The sequence below is a fragment of the Phascolarctos cinereus genome, unplaced genomic scaffold, assembly GCF_003287225.1.
Source record: "Phascolarctos cinereus isolate Bilbo 61053 unplaced genomic scaffold, phaCin_HiC Scaffold_1;HRSCAF=81, whole genome shotgun sequence".
In the NCBI taxonomy this organism is placed as follows: domain Eukaryota; kingdom Metazoa; phylum Chordata; class Mammalia; order Diprotodontia; family Phascolarctidae; genus Phascolarctos; species Phascolarctos cinereus.
The window spans coordinates 226,697,802-226,724,982 of record NW_027555514.1 but is presented as its reverse complement, the minus strand read 5'-3'; the positions used below and the strand labels follow the sequence as shown (position 1 = coordinate 226,724,982).

At 36.8% G+C, this 27,181-nt stretch overlaps 1 protein-coding gene across 3 annotated transcripts in view; it reads left to right on the top strand.

Annotated features, from left to right (window-relative positions):
* Positions 1-27,181, top strand: part of TAFA2 (TAFA chemokine like family member 2) — a 550,698-nt gene that overhangs the window by 167,260 nt on the left and 356,257 nt on the right. The window contains exon 1 of one of the 3 annotated variants that reach the window (XR_002325240.2): positions 11,799-11,932. The exons of the other annotated variants lie outside the window; for them this stretch is intronic. The gene's annotated coding sequence lies outside the window, so the exon portion shown is untranslated. Of the gene's footprint in view, positions 1-11,798; positions 11,933-27,181 lie in introns of those variants that run through there. 3 annotated transcript variants of the gene reach the window in all.

The following is a 27,181-nucleotide window of genomic DNA, read 5'->3' as shown; positions in this document are numbered from 1 at the left end:
TTTAATTAATTTTTCTTGCTAACTATATTTAAACTTAGTTTTTCTACCTGGTAAAAGAGTGTAAGTATTGCAGTATTCAAATTTCAGTACCCTGGAACAAAATTCTGATTGCTTTACTCACTATAGGTCTGATACCTATTTCTTTTATTACTCTGCTCTATCACTTTGTGAATACCAAGGTTAATTGCTGCCATGCACCTGAAACATAAATATGTGCTTTTGGAATGAGTGATTATATTGATGGATAGGACATCAAGAGGCTCACAGTTTATGAGCATATTTGCACTTAAACTTTTTTGAGGGCACATGTGGACCCACTGATAGTTTTCATTGTCATTTAGTTATATCAGAATGTAATTGAACAGGTCTAGAGGAAAGAGAAAATAGATTGGGGTTCTTTTTTGTTTCATAGGTAATGGTTTTAAATGCATAAAATTATACATATATTGCATACATAGTTACAAACAAAACCAAAGGTTATAATTTTTTCCCTATCCAAGTTCAGAGACTCCCCGAAACCTAGGGGCCCATGGACCATTGGTTAGGAACCTTTGAGATAGAGTGTTTCCAAAATTAGTTAAAAATGGAAGTGAAATATACAACCCATATCGAATTGCTTACCATGTTAGGAAGAGGGGAAAGAGGGAGGAAGAGAGAAAATTTGGAACTCAAAATTTTATGTAAAAAATGTTAAATTGTTAAATTTATGTTAAAAATTGTCTTTATATGTAATTAGAAAAAATAAAATACTATTTAAAAGAAAAAAATTGAAGTGCATAGAATAGTTCTGAGGTACATTTGATTCAGTGACTTTAAACCAAGGGAGGTAAATAAGCATTATTATCTACATTTTATAGAAATAAGAAAGCAGTAGCTGGAAATATTTCTGCTAAGTAGGTACCCCCAAACATAAAATTTCACTTTAAAAAAGAATAGGAACAAAGGAAAAAGTAAAAATATGAGGCTCCTCAAAAGTAGAGTGGGATGCTATGATAAAAGATGCAAAAATATTAAGCAACCAATATCAGAAGAAATATGGAATCTACTTCTAAAGTTCCATGGCCTTTTAAAAATTTTTGTTTAAACAAAAATTCCTTTACGGAAAACAATGAAATGTTTCTCAATAATGCCTTGTAGAAGAAAAAAATTCTAGGTGACCTTCATAATTCAAATATCCAGTTATTCTGAAAAAAAAATTGTTTCTGAAATGTTTCCATTCCAAAGCCTCCTATAGATTTTAAAGACTTTATGGAAACCTTATGTAAGAAATCATTTCCTAGTAGTTTATATTTATGTACCACTTTTTAGTTTATAAAGCATTTTTCCAACTTGACTTCTTTTGATCATTCCAACCATGCCATCAGATAGGTAATGTGAATATTATTATATTCACTTTACATTTGAGGAAATCAACATGGAACACTACTGTTCTGCAACTTATAATCGTAATAACATAATATATAATTACAACAAACATACAATAATAATAGCTAGCATTTGCATAGTGTTCAAAGATTTCCAAGGTATTTTACATCTCATTTTATTCTCACAACAACTCCGGGAGGCAGGTGTTATTATTATTCTCATTTTACAGATGAGGAAATCTAGTCAGGAGGAGGTTAACACAGCTAATAAGTCTTAAGTAGAATTTGAACCCGAGTCTCCCTGAGTCTAGTTCCAGCACTTTATCCATTTGACCTTATAGTCTTGGAAAGTTTTTTGGGGCACAGTGGTTAAGTGACTTGACCAAGGTCCATAGCTAATATGTATTGGAGACAGGACTTGAACAACAGGTCTTTTTTTTCTGTACAACATAATGCCTCTCTTTATGTGCCTTTATTACAAAAGATACTTAACATAGGTTTGTTGAACTGAATTGGATATTTACAAGTGAAACAGATTTCTTTGAGTAAAATGTTATCGTCTGTCAATCTGCAATCTATTTGTTGTTATTAAATCATTTTAGTCCTGTCTGACAGATAGAGTGCTGGCCCTAGAGTCAGGAAGACCTGAGTTCAGATGTGGCCTCCGACACTTAATGGCTGTGTGACCCTGGGCAAGTCACTTAACCCTGTTTGCCTCAGTTTCCTCATCTGTAAAATGAGTTAGAGAAGGAAATGGCAAACCACTCTAGTATCTTAGCTGAGAAAATCCCCAAATAGGGTCACAAAGAGTTCGATACAACTGAAATGACTCAGCAAGATAATAACAACTCTTTGTGATCCAATTTTTATGGAGTTTTCTTGGCAAGGATACTGGAATGGTTTGTCAGCTCCTTCTCCAAACCAATCCCTTTGTACAATCCAGGGAATTTCCAAGAATATATAGTGCTTGTTTCATATCATAAGCGATATTATCTATAAAAAGTATGACTGGAAAAAGAGGTGGGCTGGTCATGCAATGAGAGTGAAGGATGGTAAATGGATCTCCACTAGATATTAAAAGATGTAGAGAAGGCATTCTTAATTTATTTAGGGCTCTGGACTCCTTTGGCAGTCTGGTAAAGCCCTTCTTAGAATAATGTAGTTTTTTTTTTTTTGCTTCTTGGTGAGGCAATTGGGGTTAAGTGACTTGCCCAGGGTCACACAGCCAGTAAGTGCCAATTGTCTGAGGCTGGGTTTGAACTCAGGTCCTCGTGACTCCAAGGAGTGAGCTCTATCTACTGCGCCACCTAGCTGCCCCAGAGTAATGCTTTTTAAATGCATAAAATAAAATAGGATTATGAACAAAACCGATAATATTGAAATACAGTTATCAAAATATAAAAAACCCCACAACTTTATGTAATGCTGATGAAGAACCGCCATTCTAGAATAGAAGCTACATTTCCCACTCCCCTCCTGGATTCTTTATGGAGCATTAATGCAAGGACACAGACAAGGGCCATATAAAATAAGAAGGCCTGGATGGGTTGTGATTTGCACCATTGGAGTAACTATCCACACAGATGAGATCATTAATGCATTGAAATAATGAATAATAAGCATACACTTATTAGGTTATTTTCTTAAAAATTTATATCTTTGGATAACTGGATATATTAGAATACGTCCTTTAAAAAAGTTGTAACTGTATTTATAATTCAACAGGTATTTTTGTGTCTGTTATATAAAACTTTCTGCATGGGAATACAAACATGTAATAGGACCTAGAAGCTGTCTTACAGAAGCTTATAATCCAATAAGTGCTTTAGAATATCTATGATAAAAGACAATGTTATTGTAACCACTGACCTGTGCTGACTCTCAAGGCTGCCACTCTCAAAAAAGCCATCTCTCATATGCATATGTTCAGTCACCTATGTTCATAGGAAAAAAAGCCCAAAGCTGCATAGGCAGCCAGACTCAGGCTGGCCAAGGTAGTCCATGTTCTGGCAGTGATAGTGTCACAGGACAGAAGAGAGGAGTCCTTCTGCTCTTGCTCACAGGAAAACTCATAGAGAGATTTCCAAATTACGTATTTTGGAGAGAGGAAGAAGAGAATGAGAGTGGAAGTTGTTTCTCCCTTCAATGCCCACTCAATTGGGGGATTTCTTTTTGGCTCCATGGCCAAACCCTTACCTCTGTTGTTTTCAGGGGTGGGGTGGGGGACCAAACGATCCTATGTCATCTCAAAGTGAGAAATCCCTCAGTGCTAAGCACTTGTGTTCCCTAAAATCAGTCTGTAAATATTTATTAAGCATTTACTATGTGCCAGGCACTGTGTTAAACACTCAGGATAAGAAAAAAGAGATATTCCCTGTTCTCAAGGTGCTTACAATATGATGGAAAAAGATATCATACAAAAGGAAGCTGAAAAGGACAGGAAAGGAGAGCATGATGGAGATGGATAGAGAAACTGGCCTGGAGTCATGAAGATCTGAGTTCAAATCTAGCCTCAGACACTTTCTAGCAGTATGACCCTAGGTAAGTCTTAACTTCTTTTTGCCTCAGTTTCCTCAACTGTAAGACAGGGATAATAACAACATCTAGTTCCCAGGGTTGTAGTAAGGATAATAATTGTAAAGCACTTAGCACAGTATCTGGCACATATTAAATACTATATAAATGTTGGATATTATTATTGTTGTTATTATTATGAGGGTCTGAAGTGTTATTTAATAGTTACTACAATGGAGAAGATCCATAGTATGCAGGCCTTTGAATATTTACTTATTTTTGCTATTTGAGAATCCCTAATTTTTTTCTTCCCTACTCAATATTGTTGGCTGTCAGTTGACTTCTGTTTGGTGCTCAGGTTCTTAGTAGAAGTGAAGTGCATCACTTTAATGAGCTCTGTCTTAGTAGAATAATAGAGTAGATACTAGATTCTGATTTCATGCAAAGCTTGTGGTTGCTATGAAAATAGCTTGGAGAAAATGCCTTGCTATGACATGTTTGGAATTAATTCCTGAGACAGAAAGAGAGGGAAAGGGAGAAGGAAAGGGACAGGGAGAGGGAGAAGGAGGGGGAAGGAAAGAGAGAGAGAGGTAGAGAGAGAGAGAGAGAGAGAGAGAGAGAGAGAGAGAGAGAGAGAGAGAGAGAGAGAGAGACAGAGAGAGAGAGAGAGAGAGAGAGAGAGAGAGAGAGAGAGAGAGAGAGAGAGAGAGAGGCCATTTGACTTGCTAATCTAGTGGGAATACTTTTGGGTAGATAATCTTAAAATGTGGTGAGAATAGCTACCTAAAGTTTTTGTGTATGTAAAACTTTGTCAAACATAAGTAAGAACAGTAATCCACATTCATATAGAATTTTTAGGTTGATGAAACATATTTCTCACAATAGAAGGGGGTCAATAAGTTATAATTGTCTTATAATCTCCCCCATGATGGAACTCTCTCCACCCATGCAGATTGTAACCCATTTATAACTTAGTAGACACTTCTTAAGAGAGTTGCCTATGGGAGGGTAAAGTTTACTCTCCTCATTTTGCAGATGAGGAAACTGAGGCTTGGAGAAGTTCATGATTTGTCCAAAAGTCAGCCAAGACTTGAAGCAAGTCATTATCTGCGCTTTTTCCCAGTAGACTGGTTGACCTCATCTATATGGATGAATTCTCACATTATTATGTTTAGAAATATAAAACCAATACTGACAATGTAATAATGATTTCAGCAGTGAGTGAGGCATCAGTAAATAGGGTACCACAGTTTTCTATGATGACTGAAAAGTAATTCTGTAGTAACAATTACTGGAGTAATCCATAGATCTCATTCATTGAGATCAGATATTTGTTTATTAGAAACTGTGCTTGTTACCACTGTGTTTGAAGATGTTAGACTCCCCCATGCGTGTCTATTTGTTTGTTTTAAGTTCTTTTACCATAGAATAGGAGTGATGGGTTTGACTAAATTTAGTATGGAGAGACATGTTAAGTTCAATTAATGGGTGAGTTGGACAAAAATTTTACTTTGTCATTGAAGGATCAAGCAAGATAAAAATGTATGTAAAAGGAGGCTTTCCAACCTTGAAATATTATGTAAATATAGACTCTCATTGCTCTCATTGGGAAAAAAAGCTCTTCTTTAGGTCAGTAAGTGCAATTAAGAGTTCATGGTTGAACAGTCTCATGATGAAAATGTTATCTGCCTCCAGAGGAAGAAATGATGTTGCCTGAATATAGACTGAACCATAATATTTTCTCTTTATTTCCTTCCTTCCTTCCTTCCTGCCTTTGTATCCCCAGCATTTGGCATAGTCCCTGACATATAGTGGGTGTTAAATAAATCTTGATTGATTGATTGACTGGTGGTCTTCACAAGCAACCGCTTCAGAAAAAAAAAATCATTCTATGTTGGCTGACCTTCTGATGCACGAGCCTCTCCCAAAATAGCTCGGCTGGTCTTTGTATGCTAGACTTAGTATCTATTGTCATATCTTCCTCCTTCGTTAGGACTTGCTAGAGCTTTTCATAGTTGGCATGGCCTTCAAGAATATGAGATTACCTCCATACCACAAAGGGGCATCAGAGAAGGATTTTAATATCGGTATAAGGTAACAAAAGATAATATGCTAATACAAAATCCTAACACTGATCAATCTTCCTAAAAGGAATTAACAAATGTGTTTTGAAATCACAGAAAGTAATTAAAGAATTTGTCTTTTAACTATCTTAATGGAGAGCATTTGTAGAAAGAAAATACCAATTCTCTCAAATGAATGAAGTATCAGAAAATTGACTTGTTATTGTCAAATTTCTGAAGAAAGGTGGCTAGTAAAAAGGATGAAGTATGAACTTTCTTTTTTAATATTCTGCTAGAATTGCAATTTCCTGATGTTATGGCAAAGATGACAAACATTTTGAGAAAAGCTCAGTAGCTAAGTAAAACACATGACACATGACAGTGACTGGGTGAGTGAGAGATTACAAAAACATGAATGTAGTCATAAAATCTAGAAACTGCAGAAATCTCCTAGTCCAAACCCTCATTTTATAGTTGAGGAAACTGAGGCCAGAGAATTTAAGTGATTTGCCTGTGTATGTAAAACTTTGTCAAATTTAATTTAAAATGTAATTTTTTAATAGCATAGATTTGGATATACTGCAGGTCAGCTCTCATCTTCCAAACATTAGCAAATTAATTCAATAAAAGTTTAACATAACACTACAGTGTAAAGCTAGTGTTATTTCTGTTTCACAGTATGTTGTTAAGGGTGGCATCAGAAATAGGCTGTTTATGTGATTGCTACCAATTTGTGATATGATAAACATTTATTAAGCATCTGCTATGTGTGAGGTACTGTGTTAAGTGCTAGGAATACAAATAAGAAATAAAAGGATTGTCCCTACCCTCAAGGAGTTTATAATTCAATGAAGAAAGACAATACACAAAAGGAAGCTAAACAATAGGTTGGGGGGATCAGGAGGGGAGGCACTAGAAAGGAGCATGGTGATGAGAGTGTAATTGAAAGCAATCAGAGCAGCTGGTGGCAAATGAAGAGAAGGCTGGGATTTTGAGCCCTCTATAAAGGGAGGCTATGGGAGGAGTTTTTGCTCCATCCTCCAGCCCTCCAGTCACAGGGAACAAACAACTGAGTGTACAGGTGGTGTAGTGAATAAGGAAGACCTTAGTTCAAATCCAGCTTCAGACACATCCTAATTGTATAACTTGATTATGTGACATGGGAACCCTGGCACAGGACCTCCCTCAGCATGGTGTGCCCACGTAAGAGAAGGCACTGTGTTCCGTGAGCAAAGCAGAATTAAAATAGCTCAAAAGAAACACAAGATGCACAGATTTAGAGAAACCACCCCAAATGTTCATAGAGGGACTATTTGTACCCGGCTTGTGGTAGAACATTCTGAGCTTGTATTGATCTGATCAGCCACAGTCAGACACACTGAATCTTGACTCTAGCATAGTGATGTCATTTTGGCCCTCTTCGAGAATGAAGGACAACAACCAGCCAACCAATCAACCCTTGGCAAGTTCTTTAATCTCTGCCTCAGTTTCCTCAACTGAAAAATAGGGATAATAATAGCACCTGCCTCCCAGGGTTATTGTGAGGATCAAATGAGATAATAATTGTAGAGTGCTTCTTAGCATAGTGTCTGCTACACAGTAAGCACTATATAAATGTTAGCTATTATTATTAATACTGATGATGCATGAGTACCAAAGCTAAAGCAATCTCCATGATAATGAGTTTACTGGCGTGAGGAGTCTTCCTCTCTATCCTTCCCCTCTTTCTCCTCCCTTCTGTTTCCTCCCCTGCCCTTCCTTTCATCACTGAAAGAAGGATGTCATTTGCAATCACCAGTTGATTGTCATGCCTCTTATCTATTGGAAAAAAATCAAGGGACAAAAGTAGTCAAAATATAGACTGCAGCAGAGGGAGTCACTATTCTGATTGGAATTGTGCCTTTAGCTTTTACTTTTGGTACCTTTCTGAGTCTTGATTTCCTCATTTGTAAAATGGTGTTAATAATACTGTAGTGTTTATCCTCACAGGATTGTTAAAGAAGATTAAATTAGTTAAGCACTAAACCTACAAAAATATTGGTAGGTTTATTGTTATTATTATTATTTCAAACTGTATGTATAAACAGGCATAATTAGTGTGGTGTAGTAGAAAGAACACCAAACTTGCATTTGAAAAACCTAGGTTTAAGTCAAGCTTGACTTGTGTTAACTGTATGACCTTGGGTAAGTTACTTCTCTGAATTCAAGCTCTTCGTCTTTAGAACTAGAAAATTATACTTTTGCTACAAAGTTGCTGTGTAAAGGGCTATATAAATATGTAGTTTTTTTTAAAATTCCAAGCATAAGAGGCCCAGAGATCATTTTTGTTTGTAGCGATTAGTCTGAAATCAGCTCACTGAAACTTAATTTCTGGCTATTTCTAAGACCAAGGGCAGGAATTGGACCGCCTGGGGGTGGGGTGGGGTGGAGTGGGGCAGAAGAAGGATCATACATGAATTAAACAACAACTAACTTGGAGATGTGGAGGAAATGGGCAAGGCTGGCCTTTGGTAAAATTTCCTAATAGGTGATTTTATTTCTTCAATGTTTTCTCTTTTTGGTTCCCCCCTCCTTTGCCTTCTGCCAAATCTGTTGCCCTGTTGCCTTCCACTCGGAACAATCCTTTCCCTGCATTGTCTCATGCTTCAAAATTCCCCTTTGACTTCCTGAAAATCTCCCATTTCCTTAGTTTCCAGTTTTAGAAAAGTAATTTGATTCAACTACATTATCTCTTGTTACATTAATCACTTACAAACCTTATAATAAATAATCTGATTAATGGTTTTTCCACACCACTCTTCAAAAAACTTCCACTTGCTCTCTGTTCCCTGTAGGATGAATTACAAACTGCTTCATATGGCATCTAATATGCTCCACAATTTGGCCCCAATACTTTTCATAGGATCATAGATTTAGCGTTAGAAGTGACCTCAAAAGGCCATTGAATCTAACCTCATCATATTATGGGTGGAGGAAATTGAGGCACAGAGATGTTTAAATGACTTGCCGAGGATCACTCAGGTAATATATCTGACACAAGATTTGATCCTGGGTCTTCCTGACTCCAAGTCCAATGCCCTATCTATTATGCCATACTGCATTTCTAACTTTAACCAAATTATTTTTTCTATGTTCTCTACTTCAGTTGTACTGAACTACTAGTTATTTTCTGAGTTCATCCTGTCATACTTGCTTTTGAGCCTTTATGCAAGCCTTTCCCCATTATTGGAATGCACTTCTCATTTCGACCTATTGAAATACTGCTTTTCCTTGAAGACTGAGATCAGATCCCTATCTCTCATGAAATCTTCCTTATTTTCCCCAGCTGAGGCTTATCTCTCTCTTCTCAAAAATTTTTTGAGTGCCTTACCCAGATTTCTCCTTTCTATTCTTAATATTACCCTTAGTAGACTGTAAACTTCATGAGTGGCAGAATCACGCGCACACGTGTGTGTGTGTGTGTGTGTGTGTTTGTGTGCATATTTAGTTTTTGCATCCTCAGAGTCTACCATAATACTTTGTCTATAGCAAGTGCATGCTCAATGTTCTTTGGATTGCATAGAATCAGCCTTTCTGAACTAGCTACATATTTTCTTTTCTTCTCTCACTCTGAAAAATTGAGGATACTAACATCATGTTTCAGGACACCCTGTTTGACACACTCACTTCTAGGTGCTGTGAACTGAGACAGGGCAAACATTGGGGAAATGAAGTGGTCCACTCTTCCCTGGGATCATGCCCAGTCTAATCCCTTATCTTCTCCTTCCCCCAGATAGTCCCAGGAGATTTTACAAAAATGACCATTAATTTAATTTATGTGAATATTACAGTCACTATGACAATAACAATTATGCATAGCATTAAGTATGTCAAATTAACTTTGTTATTTAATTTTCACATTAAACTTTGCTTATATGCCACATCCTAATCTTATCATTAACTTGCTGTGTGATGTAATCTTTCTGGGACTCAGGTTTTTTTCCCCCTATAAAATAGTACAGTAGGATTGGTTCCCAATTTTTTTTTGCTCCATGAACTCCTTTCAAGAATTGAAAAGTAACATATACTACTCATAACATTCTGCACAAATATGTGCTATTTGGGGAGTAAATTGGGTGAGGTGGATATAGCAAGGACAAGAGAAGACCAACACTTCAATTTTTTGAAAATCAAAGGCATGACATCGACAATGAATATTTGAACTTTAAAGCAAATTGCCTTTCAATTTTTGTTAGGACTTTAATTTTGACCTAAGCATTCTTGCATTAGTAGTGATACATACAGGACTTTTATACCAGTAGCAAAAAAAAAAATAATTTTAGGTTTTACTCTTCAGATCATATTTCTGCTTGGTGTTCTCTTCAAAGATGGTTTGATTTCTACCATTTGTCCATTCAGATTATTGTTGGTATCTATTATTAGAAAACCCCTTGGGTTCCATTTCTTGAAACGATTCCCTTTTTACTTTTTTACTGTGCAGTTTTATTGTTGAAAGGATGACTGGATAGTAATTGGGACTTGAATAACTTAGCTCATCTCTGTTAGGAGTTTAATTTAACTTCATTAAAGAGGTAAAATGAGTATGAGGAATAACCTGATGTGGAAATAGCAACAAAACTAAATGTTATAATGTTTTGCAGTATATTAACTAGAAATGATAAGTAAAATGTCATATCTCTTTCAGACATTTTCATCATTTTTAATAAATCAGTTAAATGTCTCCTGCTGTAGTCAAATAGCAAAGCATGTTATATATTGGGTGATAATTTTGCTAGTCTTATTTGTAAGGTGAGAGTACTTATCAACAATCTTCTGCGATTGTTTTTATGCATATTTTGTGTGGACTTATGTGTACATACTGACTCTTCTGATTAACTGCAAGTTCAGTCAAGGTTGTTTCATTCTTTTTTTTTTAATAGATTTTTATTGATATCTTTTGTTTTGTGAGTGACTTACCTAGGATCACACAGCTTGCAAGTGTCTGAGGTCAGATCTGAACTCAGGTCTTCCTGACTCCAGGCCCAGCACTCTATTTACTACACCACCTAGCTGCCCAGAGATCATCTAGATTTCCCCTTATATCACTCACTTTTTCCTCTTATAAAGCCATCCCCCATAACAAAGAATGGAAAAAAAAGAAAGAAAGCAAAGAACAAATCAGCAAAACTGGCCAGCCTGTTGCAAATGTATGGCATTACACTCAATGTTTCTTAACTGTGGACCTGTCTAATGCCTGGGGGAGGTTTCTTCTCCTGTGTCTTTTTTTTGAGGACAGACTTGTTCTTTATAATTTCACAGCATTCAGTTTGGATTGTTTTGTGATGGTTGTTCTATTTGAATTTACTGTTTTCTTGGCTCTGCTTATTTCATTTTGCATCAGTTCAGGTAAATTTTCATGCTCCCCTATATTCATCATGCTTGTAGTTTCTTCGAGCAGAGTACTATTTCATTATATTCATATACCACAATTTATTTAGCCATTTTCCAATTGATGGGCATCTACTTGTTTCCAGTTCATTGCTATCACCAACAGTGCTGCTATAAATATTTTGGTATATTTAGAGCCTTTCTTTTTGCCAGTGTCTTCCTGCCATATGTCTAGCAGTTGAATTTGTGGGTCAAGGACATGGGCATTTTGTACTCTCACATTTTTTGGATGTATAGCACCCAGCACGACACCTAGCATGTTGTAGGCACCTAACAAATGACTGATTATGTATTGGCAAAATGATAACTGACATTTGTCGAGCATTTTATGGTTGCAATGTGCTTAGCATACATTTTCTCATTCAATTGTGAACAACCATGAGTTATATACTAAAAGTATCATTTTCTCTCATTTTACAGATAAGGAAACTGAGGCTCTGAGAAGTTGAAAGTGAAATCCATGGTCACACAGCTAGTTAGTGTCAGAGATTGGATTTTCACCTAGGCTTTTTCTTGACTCCAAGGCCAGAGCTTATAGCTTCAGTCTCAGCATCACCACTGACTGTAAGACTGGAAAACAATGCTTTTTATAATGCTATGAAATGTGCCCAAGTGTTATATATTTAGAACTAAGTTTTATGGAATAGAATGTTGTCTTATGTAAAGTAGCAGCTTTCACACTTCAGGTAGAATAGGCTTTATAAAGCAAAGCATGAGGTGTGAAATGCCACATTTTCATTCTGTTTATGGGATTCCAAAAGAACCATGATATTGCTTTTGCTTTAAAATACAATTTGCAGCAATGTGTTGGAAGTTTAACTGCATTTGGGCCATTCTGAAAAGAGTTTCTTTATCAAAGTATAGGTACTCTTCCACTTTATATCTGTTTCCTGCCTCTTGGAGATCCTGGGTTGGCTTTAGGTTTTGAAAAGATTCTGGAACACCTCCACCTCATGTTAACAGACATTAGTCTAAAGTCATTTGCCCTAACAGATGATGTTATTAATGGTAATAGGGGCCATGATTAGTGACTCCCTTTCCACACTACCCCCCATATAGTACCCATCCTGGGGTTTGTGGTTACAGTTCCCACCTATAGTACTTCAATTCAATTCAATCCAATTCTTTCATTGTTGTTGTTCAGTTGCGTCTGACTCTTTGGGATCCCATTTGGTGGTTTTTGGGGGTTTTTTTGGGAAAGATATTGTAGTGGTTTGTTATTTCCTTCTCCAGCTCATTTTACAGATGAGGAAACTGAGGCAAACAGGGTTAAGTGACTTGCCCAGGGTCACACAGCTAGTAAGTGTCTAAGGACAGATTTGAACTCACAAAGATGAGTCTTCTTGACTCCAGGTTTGGCACTCTATCCGCTGAGCAACCTAGTTGCCCCCCAATCCAATCCAGTCCAATCCAATGTAATCCAATCCAGTTGAATTCAATTCAATTCAGCAAGCTTTTATTAAACATTGTACCTTGAATTATGCTCGGTGAAAGACAAAAACAGCAGCAGCAGCAACAAAAATCTCTCCCAGTCTCTTCTGACTTCTGGCTGTCATTTTGTAAGGTCCCAGCATGAAGGGAGGAGCTTCCTATTGTTTCACTTTAGATTTCTTAATCATTTCTTGATGTTGTGGAGTATATGTGAGAGAGCAAAGCTCCTCTAGAACCTTTTCAATTTCCATCCTAACTGAACCTACAGTATTATTTTAAAAAGTACTCCAGAAGATTATAAATAAGTTCTGCTCTTTAAGTTTCTGTATATTTAAGGCTTTTGCTCATAGTGACCATACAAATATATGTCAACTGCTGGGAAAACATTACTTTGAAATATAATGTACTTGAGACTTAGTGAAAGGGAAAATGATTTCTTTAGGATTCTCACTGTTTGTTCTTTCTATGCTTTTACAATTTTGATGTGAATTGCAATGAATCAAATTAACATTCATTTTGTAAGTCTTTATGTTACTACTAGTAATCTGCTTATGCCAGTCCTAGGAGATTACGTTTTGGATTTTTTGGAACGATTTGATTTGATGCTCATATCACAAATATTTGTTTAAAGAGGGAGAACATTCATTTTTCAACTCTTTTCTCCATCACCTTTTGCTAAAGTGTATAATCAACAGTTTACTGTACTGAAGTTTAAATTATCTAATATTAATTTATTTCACTTTTGAGAAAGACCAGAATGGCTTTTTTTTTTTTTTTGGCTAGGCAGTGAGGTTAAGTGACTTGCCCAGGGTCACACAGCTAGTAAGTGTTAAGTGTCTGAGGTCAGATTTGAACTCAGGTTCTCCTGACTCCAGGGCTAGTGTTCTATCCACTGTGCCACCTAGCTGCCCCAGGGTTTGTTATTTTCTCTATCAATAAGGGTTCAAAGGACACTGAAATTTGATGTCTTTATTTGAAAGGGATGGCTATTTTTTTATATCTCCTGGGTATTACCTTTTATCATGGCCTCATTGCTAAGGAGGTATTCTCCAAGGAAGAATCCCTTGGATTATGTTAGTATCTCTTGGTTTGTGCCATGAGCAGAAAAGGATATTATTTTCAATAGGCAGGTTGTTTTCTTCCCATCATGGGAGAGACTGAAAAAAATTCCATATCTCTAATAAGAAATTATAAACTTTCTAAAAATATGTTAAGGAAGTGTCCACAGTTCTTAATATCTCAAACCCAGATTTCCAGTACCATCAAAGCACAGGTTTTTTGAATGACAGAGGAATAGATTCATTGTCTGAAGAAAACTTAGAACCCCAGTTTCCTCACTTGCAAAATGATGAGGTTGGATGGTTCCATTTGATCTCTAAGCTTCCTTCTAGCTCTGAATTCCACAGCTCTAAGTTGAGTATTGTAAGCTAAGTTCAGTATTATAGCAAACATTATGTCCTCCAGTGTTTTTGCATTCTTAGAGTTTCTGGACCACCTGGATCTTTTAGTGAGAGGCCCTGCTAAAGTGACCACTGGCATTAGCTCTGAGTCCCTTTCTTCCCTGGCCTTCCACCCTAGTAACAACAGCAACAGCGACAATAACACTGGCTTTTATCAGAAATCACATGTTAGAGTGGCTGAGGGCTGGAAGAGGACATTGTAGAGCAAACTAGAGAAGAGGAGGGTCAAGGAAAACTTTCAAAATTGACTGTGCTCTTGAATTTGGGTGAAATCTCTAAGAAATGGAAGGGTTACTTCTTTTTTTTTTTAGTAGCTAGTCTTTTTATTCAGAAATGATACTCTAGCTAAACAAGAGATAATCTTTCTTACTGGATAATTACAAGTTTTCTCATAAACAGACTTAAAGTATTCCTAGTTGTGTTCTAAAATGACAGCTCTTGGCTTTTTTTTTCTTTTTTTCTTTTTTAAAAAAATTTATAAATTTATTTATTTTTAGTTTTCAATATTCACTTCCACAAGTTTTTGAGTTCCAAATTTCTCACCCCTCCCCCCACCCAAGACGGCATGCATTCTGAATACCCCTTCCCTTGGTCTGCCTTCTCTTCTGTCTAGGGTTACTTCTTATGGATGCATTGGAGCACTGAGCCAACAGCATAGCCCCTGGAGATATTTTCCCCAGCCCAATGTTTGGTCCCTCTCAGTGTATTCAGGGAATGTGTTTGATCATTAAAGATCAGAAAAACCCCAAAACTAAACAAAATATGGAAATTATAGTTTTGGATAAAGAGTATTCTTTTCCAACTCTGGAATAGACTAGAAGTACCATGAGCTCTGCGAGCTGGGACAGGAGTTTCACCACACTTAGACTTTTGAATGGAAGAAAGAGCTGAGGGGGTAGCATTTGGCAGTGGTACCAATAAGCAATGTGATGGTGATTAGGCTTTTGAAGTAATTTTGTGGTGTAACTTCTGGGACTAGATACTGAACATGGTAGGCTGGCTTCCACAGCTAAGCTTCTTATCTATAGAACAAAGATCTCAGACTGACTGCTCTTTCTGCCTGTCTCTTTAAGACCCGAAGAAGAGCTATGAAAATTTTAGTTCCTTTTAGTTTCTCTCTCTCTCTCTCTCTCTCTCTCTCTCTCTCTCTCTCTCTCTCTCTCTCTCTCTCTGTGTCTCTCTTTTAAAACTATTTCTATTTAGCAATTTGAATTAACATAAAAATTATAATCAATCATAATTTCTTTGTTATGTATACGTATCTTCTCAATAAGTGTGTGGGGTAAATGGAGGGTGCCAGTGATTAATTGGAAGACATAGAACTTAAAATAAGGGTAGCTAGGTGGTGCAGTGAATAGAGTGCCAGGCCTGGAGTTAGTACGAACTAAGTTCAAATCCAACCTTAGACACGTACTAGCTATGTGACCCTGGGCAAGTCACTTAACACTGTTTGCCTCATTTTCCTCATCTGTAAAATGAGAGAAAAAAGGAAATACCACTCCTATATCTTTGCCAAGAAAACCCCAAATGGGTCATGAAGAGTCAGACAGGCTGAAACAACTGAATAAGAGCTTCAAATAGGTCAAGGGATTAGCTCTCTCTCTCCTGATGATCAGTATTTCTTTCTGAATTGGGGGTTCCATGAGTTATAATATGAGATGATCGTATGGTGATAATTCTTAATAATTTTTGATTAACTTCCCAAAAAGCAGAACCAAGCTAGATCCAGATTTTATTTTGCCATGGGATAAAAACAAATGAGTCATTGTTGTAACCAAAGCCACACTGTGATTGCTTCAAGCAAATCTCCCATTTCCAAATGAAGTCCAGGGTAGAGGCATGGAACAAAAGAAAAGTTATGCCCCTTGGAGTGTCAACTGGGAGGTGAATGGTATCTGGAAAAAAAGAACCCTTCTCCTCCCATTTCCTCATTTGGAATAGAGTGAAAGAAGAGTGAATGAACAATCACAACTCAATATATAGTTGGGGCAGCTAGGTGGTACAATGGTTAAAGAACGAGGCACGGAGTCGGGAAGACCTGAGTTAAAAGCCAGCCTCAAATACTACCTATGTGACTCTTGCCAAGTCACTTATAGCCTCTGTTTCAATTTCCTAATCTGTAATAAAAGCACCTATTAGAGTTGTTGTGAAGGTCAAATGAGATAATAATTGTAAAATGCTTAGCACAGTTCCTGGAACATGTTAAGTACTGTATAAATGTTAATTATTATTTTCTTGGCTTTTCCTTATAATTGGGACCAAGACAAATAAATAAAAGAAAAGTGAATTGAATACCTACTGTGTGTTTAGCTCTTAGAAGTGGAATGGAAAGGGGCAAGTATAAAAAGAGAAGTATAACCACAAAAAAAAAATCTTAGATCATTGAAATGTTGGCTTCCCGGAAAGAAATAGTTAGATGGTAAGAATAAGATAGTCACAAATGTAGGGAGAGGAATGCATTGCAAACTTTGTAGACCAAGTATACTTTTTGCAGAGTTAATGAATTTTGAAATATGGTTGTAAAGCCACTTCAGTGTTTGATTTTATGTTACATGAAGTATTTAAATGGGTATAATTTAATGCATTTGAAGAGGCTACTTTGAATAATTATAATTGAAATTTATAATACACTTTGAAGTTTGCAGACCATTTGACACACATTATCATATTTGAATCTCACACAACTTGTGAGATAGGTACTGTAGTAATTATTTCCATTTTGTAGATGTGGAAACTGAGGCTCACAGAGGTTGTTACTTGCCCATAGTCACTAGGGCAGTTAGGTAGCTCAGTGGATGGAGTGGCAGGCTAGAATCCCTGACCTGAGTTCAAATCCAGCCTCAGACATTTACTATCTGTTTGACCCTGGGCAAGTCACTAAAGCCTGGTTGTCTCAATTTCTTCTGTAAAATGAGCTGGAGAATAAAATGGCAAACCACTCTAGTATCTTTGACAAGAAAACCCCAAATAGGGTCATGAAAAGTCAGGCATGACTGAAATGACTTAACGATAACAACAACAACATGGTCACCAATTAGTGGGTATTAAAAGCAGAACCATATCTAGCAAATTTAGCACCTGGAACCCTGGGATAAAGAACAGGAAAAGTGCCTTCAAATGAACTTTTAAACACATGCTTAGGTGAGGAAGGAGAGGTTCCCTGGACAGAGAGACCTTGGCTGTTAGAACACAAGACCCTATGCAGGGAGAGAAAGAGAGACTCTAAAACATAGCAAGACTGTGTCTGTGAATGTCACGCTAGGAAAGAAAGAGGGTTGACTCAGGTTAGGACAGAGGACCACATGGAAAGTGATCATGACAGTCTTCATATGATTGTGTGTGTGTGCATATGTGAGGAAGCCCATTGTCTGCTAGATTTCCATTTCAAATAATAATAATATATTTTTTTATTAATTTATTTTGATTTATCAACAATCGCTTCCATAAACTTTTGAGTTTTAAATTTTTCTCCCCTTCTCTCCCCACCTCCCTCCCCAAGATGGACATAATCTGATATAAGCTATACACATATGCATTCCTATGAAACATATTTTCACATTAGTGATGTTGCAAGGAAGTATTAGAACCAATAGGTGGAACCACCATAAAGAAGAAACAAAAGAAAACAGAAGAAAAAAATAGCAAATAGTATGTTTCGATCTGCATTCAAACTCCATAGTTCTTTCTTCTTTGTGGATAGCGTTTTCCATCATGAGGCCTTTGGAGCTGTCTTAGATCCTTGCATTGCTGAGAAGGGCTAAGTGTATCAACGTTAGTCATCGCACAACATGGCTGTGACTGTGTACAACATTCTCCTGGTTCTGCTCACTTCACTCAGCATCAGTCCATACAAGTCTTTCCAGGTTTAAATAATTATTATAGGTAGCTAGGTCCTCAGCTTAGTTGTGCTACCTGCAACAACTGTCAGCACCCATTCTATTTCTATGCCATTGGGAAAAGTCATGATACCTCCATATAGTTACAGTTCTAGGTAGAGAGAGGATGCAAATTTAGGTCTTTCTTACACTGAGTCCAATATTTTATCTACTATGTCACAAATGGAGTTTGAAATAGCTTTATAACATGACATTATAATATATTTGAAGTAATCAATTAACAATGATTTATGAAGCACCCGTTATGTGCCGGATAGTACATTAGAGACTATAGCCACAAAGAAAAAAAAAGTAATGATTAACTATGAATGACTTAGCTCTCCTCAGCAATACAATGATCCAAGACAGTTCCAAAGGACTCATGGTGGGAAATGCTATCCACATCCAGAGAAAGAACTGAAGTAGTCTGAATGCAGATAGAAGCATACTATTTTCACTTTCTCTATTTTTTTGTTTTTTATTCTTTTAGTCTGTTTTTTCTCTCACAACATGACATGGAAATAGGTTTTACATGATTGCACATATATAACCTATATCAAATGGCTTACCATGTTAGGAGGGGTGAAGGGAGGGAGGGAAGGATGGTGAAAATTTGGAACTCAAAATTAAAAAAAAAGAATGTTAAAAATTGTCTTTAAATGTCTTTAGAAAAAATAAAATACTATAAAAAAGGAAAAAAAGTGATGGTCATTTCCCTCAAGGAGCTTATATTCAACCAGATAGATAAATAAATACAAATATTAATACAGCACCCTCCCATGTGTAATATGATGAGATGAGTGAAGATTTCGGCTTGTACAGTTTTTCTTCTTTCTATGAATTGGTTCATTCATCCTGGCATTCATATAGTTGGGGGAATAGCTCCCTGGCTGAGAATGATTAACTTTCCCCTGCAAATGTCAGCATTACTTTTTTATGAAGGGCATGCCACAGGCTAGAGTGTGCTGGTTGCATGTTATCACAGGCACTCCAGGATCCTAAGGGTACTTGGGCTTTGGCCTAATGCCTTACTCCATACCTAACACACATCTGTCATTGTTATTCCTTTGTACTCTATAAAGCCACATATGGTAGGGTTCACTTCAATCTGAACTTTGGATAATACATTCTGAAGGGAAATAAGAAGCTCAAATGTTACCTAAATACCAGGAGCTGACTAGCAAAAAAAAAAAAGTGTTCTCTCTTTGGCATAATTCAATAACACCAAGAATGGGATTAAGATGAGTCCCCTTGAGTACAGTGAACTTTTGTCCTGAAAGATGTTGTTTTGTAGAGGTCAATTCTCATCTGCTGCAAATATTGGGTATGTGCAGATAAAAACTGGATTGATTGCTCCTGCTTCAGTCTTTTCTTTTTTGGGTGGGGAGGGTCAGGATTGAGCAAGTAGCATGGAAGGTAGATGAAGGTATAGATTGCAGTTTGTGGTAATTCTGGTAATACCAATGGGATACTCTTTTGACTTGTCATCAATCACCATGTTATTTACATAATTTTGCATATTAGTTACATAATAACAATTAGCATTATTTAATGCAAGAGTGCTTGAAACAGAAATCAAGCTTAAGTAGCATAATTACTTCATAATTCCTTTTAAGAATGTTTGTAATCCATTTTAATGTTTATTATAGCTATACATCATTTGGTTCTAGGAGCTGAAGAAATACCTTATTGCTAAAATGCACTAATAGGGCCATACCATTATATTCACTATTAACAAACTTTTACTGGATATCTCTATGAGAAGTGCTGTGGACCAACTGCCTCTATGTATATCAAGCTAGAGGATGGAGGAAATTACTGCTACCAGATCACTTATGTTTTTAATCAGCAATTAGAAGCCTGAGCTATGCAGCCCTTACTAAGATGGAAACATGAAAGTCAAAGACTTAGATCTCCCATTAAAGCCCTCCTCTAAAGTTTCACTGTGGCACAGTGATCTCCCACCAGCATAACTTCTGGCAGTTTCTGTTGATCTGGAATTCAGGACCTATTAGACTGTGTTTGTTATCCCCTGATCGACCTGCCTAGAATTAGAAATGCTTATCACCACATTGGATGCATCATCCTGCATTGTTCAACTCGAGGGTCTTAAAGTGCAGTGCAGAGGGTAAGAGCACTTGGCCTGTAGTCAGGAAGATCCAAGTTCACATTCTGCCTCAGAAACTTTCTAGCTATGTGACCCTGGGCAAGTCACTTAACTTCTGTCTGCTTCAGTTTCCTCATTTGTAAAATGAGAACAATAATAGCGTTTATCTCCCAGGGTTGTTGTGAGGATCAAATGAGAAAACACATGTAAACCTTAAAGTACTATATAATTACTATGTAATTAATTAATAAACAAAGATTACCTAATAAGTTCTAGAGTGGTTGTGATTTGCACTTGTATGGGGAGAACCCACATTGATGAAAACCCACCTTGAAAGTATTGAAGAAGCATCTCACTTATATATGTCAGAGGCTGCTACATGACATACTTTTACATTTAGGGGTGGTTGTGGTCCTTTATTCTCAAAGAGGGCCAAAATGACATCAATATGTTGGGGTCAAGCCACGGTGTGTCCAACTGTGGCTGATCAGATAATATGAGCTCAGAAGGTCAGGTACAAATAATTGATATTAATATTTGGAGTGCAGATGTCCCTAAATTTGCACACCTTGTGTTTCTTTTGAGCTACATTTACATTTAGGTAACATTTAGGATGACTGGGTAGAGAGAGGTAACATGGAGCAGTAGGTAGGGGTGGGTCTTAGACTCAAGAAGGCTTCAGGTCTCATCTCATACAAATATTGAACTAAATGTGACTGAACAAGCCACTTCCACCTCTAAGGACCAACTTTTTAATATGTTAGAGATCCAAGTCTGTGGAGGGAGTCTCCACTGTGAATTTCTCACAATGATGAAATCACATATTACCCTTCCCTTCACATTTATAAAGAGAAGTGGGAGTCGTAATTATCCATGTAATTATAAACCTATACATATCTTCTTTTCAAGAATACTTTTAGGAGTTGGGATAAAAGCTCTAGCCATTGATGTTAATGAAAATAATAGCAATGTTATTATAGTTTAGTGATATCTACTTACAGTAATAATTACTTAAATATACTAACAAGGTAAAAACAATAATAGATTTGATATATTTTACTGAGGAAAAAGGCCATTCCTTTATTGCATATATCCCAGCAAGAGATGGAAGCAAGAAGATGAGAAAAGATTGTGTTTCATTGTCCCTTACTGGGGTGAAAGATTAAAGACTAAAGGAATGCTATGTGAATGAAAGAGGAGGCAAGTAATTAAGTTCTTTGCTGTCAGAAGGAAGCAAGACAATAAAATATTAGAGAAATATCAAAGGCTGATTCAGCAAAAATGTGTTTTCCCTTTTGCAGATGAGCAGCAGGAAGAATGGAGTTAAATTCCATCGTGTGTGTGTGTGTGTGTGTGTGTGTGTGTGTGTGAGAGAGAGAGAGAGAGAGAGAGAGAGAGAGAGAGAGAGAGAGAGAGAGAGAGAGAGAAGAGAGAGGGAGAGAGAGAGAAAGAGAGAGAGAGAAAGAGAGAGAGAGAGAAAGAGAGAGAAAGAGAGAGAGAAAGAGAGAGAGAGGAGAGAGAGAGAGAGAAAGAGAGAGAGAGAGAAGAGAGAGAGAGGGAGAGAGAGAGAAAGAGAGAGAGAGAGAGAAAGAGAGAGAGAGAGAGAGAGAGAGAGAGAGAGAGAGAGAGAGAGAGAGACATACACACACAGATACACAGAGACAGAGAGAGTGCGTGTGTGTTTTTGGGGAGGGAGGGGGCCAGTAGGAAGAGGAATGCGGTTTCAGATTTAAAAATGCTGGCATGTAGGAAAGCACAGGTTTTCTAGCTTCTTGCTACAAAAGAAGGCAAGCAAAGTTTGAAGACTGAGTGTTTGAGTGAAGAAATTGGAGTGATGTTCCTCTGACTTTGGTTATCAGGGAGGCAAAAGTGTGATCAGTTCTTGAGAACAAGGGGAAGATTTGAAAGTGACTAGGGTTATTATCAGTCAAACAAGCATTTATAAAGAGCCTACCATGTGCCATTGTGTTAGGCTCTGGGCAGAGAGAAAAACCAGTCAATACCTTCAAGGAGCATATTTTATAGGGAAGACAACATAGAATCATATAAAGGATAGGTACTTGGAATGTCATTGCTGTAGGGAAAATCCCAGATGAGTTAGCTTCTACCATCTATCAGTACCTTCTCAGAAACGTATAAGCTTAAAGAGTCACCCAAAGTATCACTGAGAAGTTAAATGTCTTGCCCAAGGTCATACAGCCACATATGTATCAGAGGCATGACATCATTCAATGCTATCTCTGAAAACACTGTGCCACCCTATGCCTGGACATGTAGGTATATACAATTAATATAAGGTATTTGTTTTGAAGGGGTAAGGGAAGATGGATTATTGCTCAGTGATAACAGCATATCTGTTCTAACCACACTAAAGGTACTTCACATTATCCAAAGAGTGTAGATTCAACCATTTATAAAAATAACGTTTGTGTGGATTTAGAACTTTGGAATGTCATAGGAAGTAGTTTTCATATAGCTCAGTATCTGGAAGCAACTTTCATGGGAATTTCCTGTCCTGTAAATTCTGGGGCATTTTGCCTTACTAGCTGACTGGGGAGGTGGGTGTCCCTCTTAGTCTGTGGCAGCATGAGTAGTATCCAGCAAAGGCATCCCTAGTCCTTACCTCACAATTAAGAAGAGGTGTCTTGAGGGTGCAGAGTACATAAGAGTTGGGATTCTGTGCCACTGCTTTCCCCAAAATCTACAATATCAGTAGGCAGCTGGTGGCTCAGTGGATAGAGTACTGGGCTTGGAGTCAGCGAGTTCAAATCTGGCCTCAGACATTTATTAGCTGTATGACCCTGGGCAAGTCACTTAACCTCTGTTTGCCTTGTTCCATTGGAGAAGGAAATAGCAAACCACTCCAGTATCATTGCCAAGAAAACCCCATGGATAATACTGGTGTGCTATGACCCATGGGGTCGCAGAGTCAGACATGACTGAACAACACTGCCTCAGTGCTCTGTATGTTAGCTCTGTATGTTAACTCTAGTGTAGTTACAACATGGGTTTTGGAATGGGATGAGCTTTCAAATAATTTGTTCAGGATATTCTTGTTTTTCTAAAGTAGTCTATGCAATCTTGATCAAGTTGCTTCTCCATTCTGGGCCTTTAGTTTCTTCTCTGTAAAATGAAGTGATCTTTAAGGTTTCCCCTACTTCTAAATTGATACTATCATTGCTTTTGAAGGAGTGTGTAGACTGATTCTACTCTCCATCCCTGTGACTTCCTAAATGAAAATACCCTTTTTTATCCACTTCTACCTATAGGCATTGTCTTCCCCTGTTGTCTTCCCAAGCTCCTCACATAATACCTCACATAGGTTGACAAACACTTGCTTCTTTATATAGCTTCCAGAGTTCACCCATGTCTCCTTTTCAGCCCTAAATAGTTACAAGCTACTGATACTATGTTCCTGTTCATTTTAGATGGGGCAGCTAGATGGCTCAGTGGTTAAAGCACCGAATTCAAATTTGGGTTCAGACACTTAATAGCTATGTGACCCTGGGTGTCACTTAACCTGTTTGCCTTAATATACTGGAAAAGGACATGGCAAACCACTCCTGTATCTTTGCCAAGAAAACCCCACAGATAGTTCATGGGGTCTCAAAGTGTCAAAAACAACTGAATAACAATTTTAGATACATAGATAAGAGGATATATTTAAAAAAATTTAAAATTATAAACCAAATGTCCATGAACAAAGACAAATAACCAAAATAAACACAAAATACAAATGCATTTCTCCTTAAATCTTCATACTTAGCAAAGTAGACCTAAACAAATTAATAGAGAACAAATAAAAATGCTTTTGTTCTGTGTTCCCTTCCAAGTTGGTATGAGGTTCTCTTGTCTATGTCTTTGTTTTCTTATCTTACCTAGTTATGTAAAATGTTTCATACATATGTCATTCTATTTGTACTGATTATGTGTTGTATCACCTCATACAAGTCTTTCCATATTCATTGCATTAATATTTTAATACTATAATATTCCATAATTTATTCAAGTATTTTCTGATCATTGGATATATTGGTTATTTCCAGTATTTTGGTATATGATTGCAAATAAAGTAGCTATGAATAATTTGTGTAGGGAGGGATCCTTTTTTAAAATGACCATTTTAGGATAAGAATTTAGTAATGGAATTTCTGGGCTAAAAGGTTTAATTTTGTGAATTATCTTACATACTGCTATATCACTCTCCAAAATATTTACACCAGTATGCCCTTCTACCAACAATGAATTAGAGTGCCTTTTCCCTGTCTCTCTGCCGACATTGAATTCAATACTTTTTTTCTCTTATTTTTGTTATTTTAGTCATCTTCGTTTGTATTTATTAGGGAATGTGAAGATATTTTCATGGGTTTGATGATTTTCTTGGGAATATCATGGATTACTGAGCCTTCTGCTGATTGATTCTAGTCCTATTTATCCTGGGATGATGGAATAGCTCTCGTTTCTATTCTCACAACTGGTGTTATAGTTACTACCGATTTGTTCTTCCCCTTGATTTTAAATTATTCTATAAAGCTCCTAAGATATTTGTGTCAGACTGAGCAAGGGGCAATAGCTTTTTGTAGGCTTTCCTATTTCAAAGGAATTTAAGGAAACAATTCGATTTAATTCAAAGAATAAATGTATTAAGCACTGATTATGTGCAAGGCACTGTTCTAGGTGCTGAAGATAAAAAGACCAAAAAAAGAAAAAAGAAAAAAAAAGAAAGAAGTCTTTATTTTCTGTGAGGTATTTGCATTGTGCTGGTGCTATAGTAATTACTAGACAATTATAGCATTTTTGAACACTCCTTCTTGTACCCTTTGTCTTTAAGGAATCTTCAGTATGTATAAGAGAAGGAAGTATTTGCATTGTCACATTCATTTCCACACTCATCATTTAAAAGCTCTATGATGTATTTAATGTCATCTGAAGTTTATTGATTGCAGCCTGTACTTTACAATTCCTATTATTACCATAAAGAAATTGTGCATAAAAATGATGCAGTGGGCTTAGTCTGAAAGGCAACCTGTCCTTAGCTTGCATTTCTGATGTTGTCCAAGTTGGACATTGACAGCTCTTTTGTAGTACTGTCTGAAGATTAATTGTCAAAACATAAATAAGGGTATTTTTTTCTAGATATTTCTGTTGACTGCATGTAATAACTTATAAAAAAGATAACATTTATGTAGTACTCTAAGATTTTTTTATAGCTCTTTACCTATATCCTCTCACTTGATTCTAACAATCACCCTGTGTAAAATTATTAGCCTTCCCATTTAAGAGATGAGGAAATAGGCTCATGTAAAATGATATGTGAGTGGTTTACATGACTTGAATATTATAGGCAGAATTTGAAGCCAAGACCATTATAGCACAATGCCACATAGTCTTCACTGTTTTGTTAAAAGTATACACATACACACACACACACACACACACACACACACACATATACATATATTTTCTTTTTTGCCTGGACCTATGATTTCATTGGTATAGCAAATTCCAAGTGAGGAATTACATTCCCCCCTGTAGATGGGTACCTTCACTAAAACTTATAGTCTTAGAGAGTTGCTTGGGGTCACTGAGAGGTTAAGTGACTTGTCCAGACTCAGATTGCCAATATGAGACAGAAGAGGGATTTGAATCCAGGTCTTCCCAACTCAAAGGCAAATTTTCTATCTTCTATACTATACTGCCTCTTAAAATAAGATAATTAAGGATAAGTAAAGCAAATCATTCTTTAGTTTTTTTTATTATTCCCCCCCCCATTAGAGATAGTCTGTGCCTTTTGATATTAACCATTTTATTCTATTACTTAGAGGTTCTTTTACTGTCACCTTTCTGTTTACTTGCTTTTGGTTATTGTTCCATTGTATGAAGAACCAGAGTTGGTTTGGCAAAATCACGGTAGCATGACCTGTTTTGTCCATTTGGACAGTTACTGCTGGCCACAGGATGAAGTAGAGGTTACAACAGTGGGTGTTGATAAGCAAATAAATCTGTGGCAATGGAGAGAGGATCCTGGGTGAAACAGTACCTTGGAAAAAGCAAGCTAAGAGCACTATCTAGTCTAGGCCTTAGTGAGCAGTTACAGCTAAGTGCTGTGAACAGTTAGTTGTGCTTTTACATTAGTGTTCTGGCATTGCTAATTCACACACCGATATATAGAATTCCTTACTGGGTATAGCCCACTGGCATTTCCTGGAAAAGACCACTTAAAAAATTCATTCTGCCATGGAATAATAGGAGACCTCTGCCAGAACTTGCCTCTTCTTTCTTGGATTGTAAAATTACATTATTTTAGAGATGGAAGAGATTCCAGTTATTCACACAATTATCCTATGCTCCTGAGTCTTCTCTTCTCCAGGCTAAGCATCCTCAGTTCTCTAGTTCCTTTGCGTGATTTTCATATGGGATGAACTCAAGGCCTTTTATCTTAATTGTCCTTTTTTTGGAAGGTCTCCAGTCAGTTCTTTCTAACATATCATACCCGGAGTAGTACACAATATGGATGTGATCTAAGTAGGGCTGAGAAGAGCGGGGTGATGATTTCCTTATTTCTAGACACTATAACTCTTGTAGGGTAAGCCAACATCATATGGACATTTTTAAGCTGCCACATTATACTGTTGATTAATAGTCAACTTGCAGTTTACTAAAACCTTCCAGGTTATTTTCAAACAAATTCCTCTCCAACCTGATTTCCTTAAACTTGTGAAGACCACTCATTGAACCCAAGTATAAGACTGGACCATCTATTTCTACTGAGTTACATCTATTAAGCATAGTCTAGTAGTCTACGCCTTTCATGATCTTTTTATATACTGACTCTGTCACCCATTATGTTAACTATCACAGCTTTGTATCATCTCCAAATGTGATAAACACATATCTATGCTTTTATCAATCATTATAATTTTTGAATAATATTTTATTT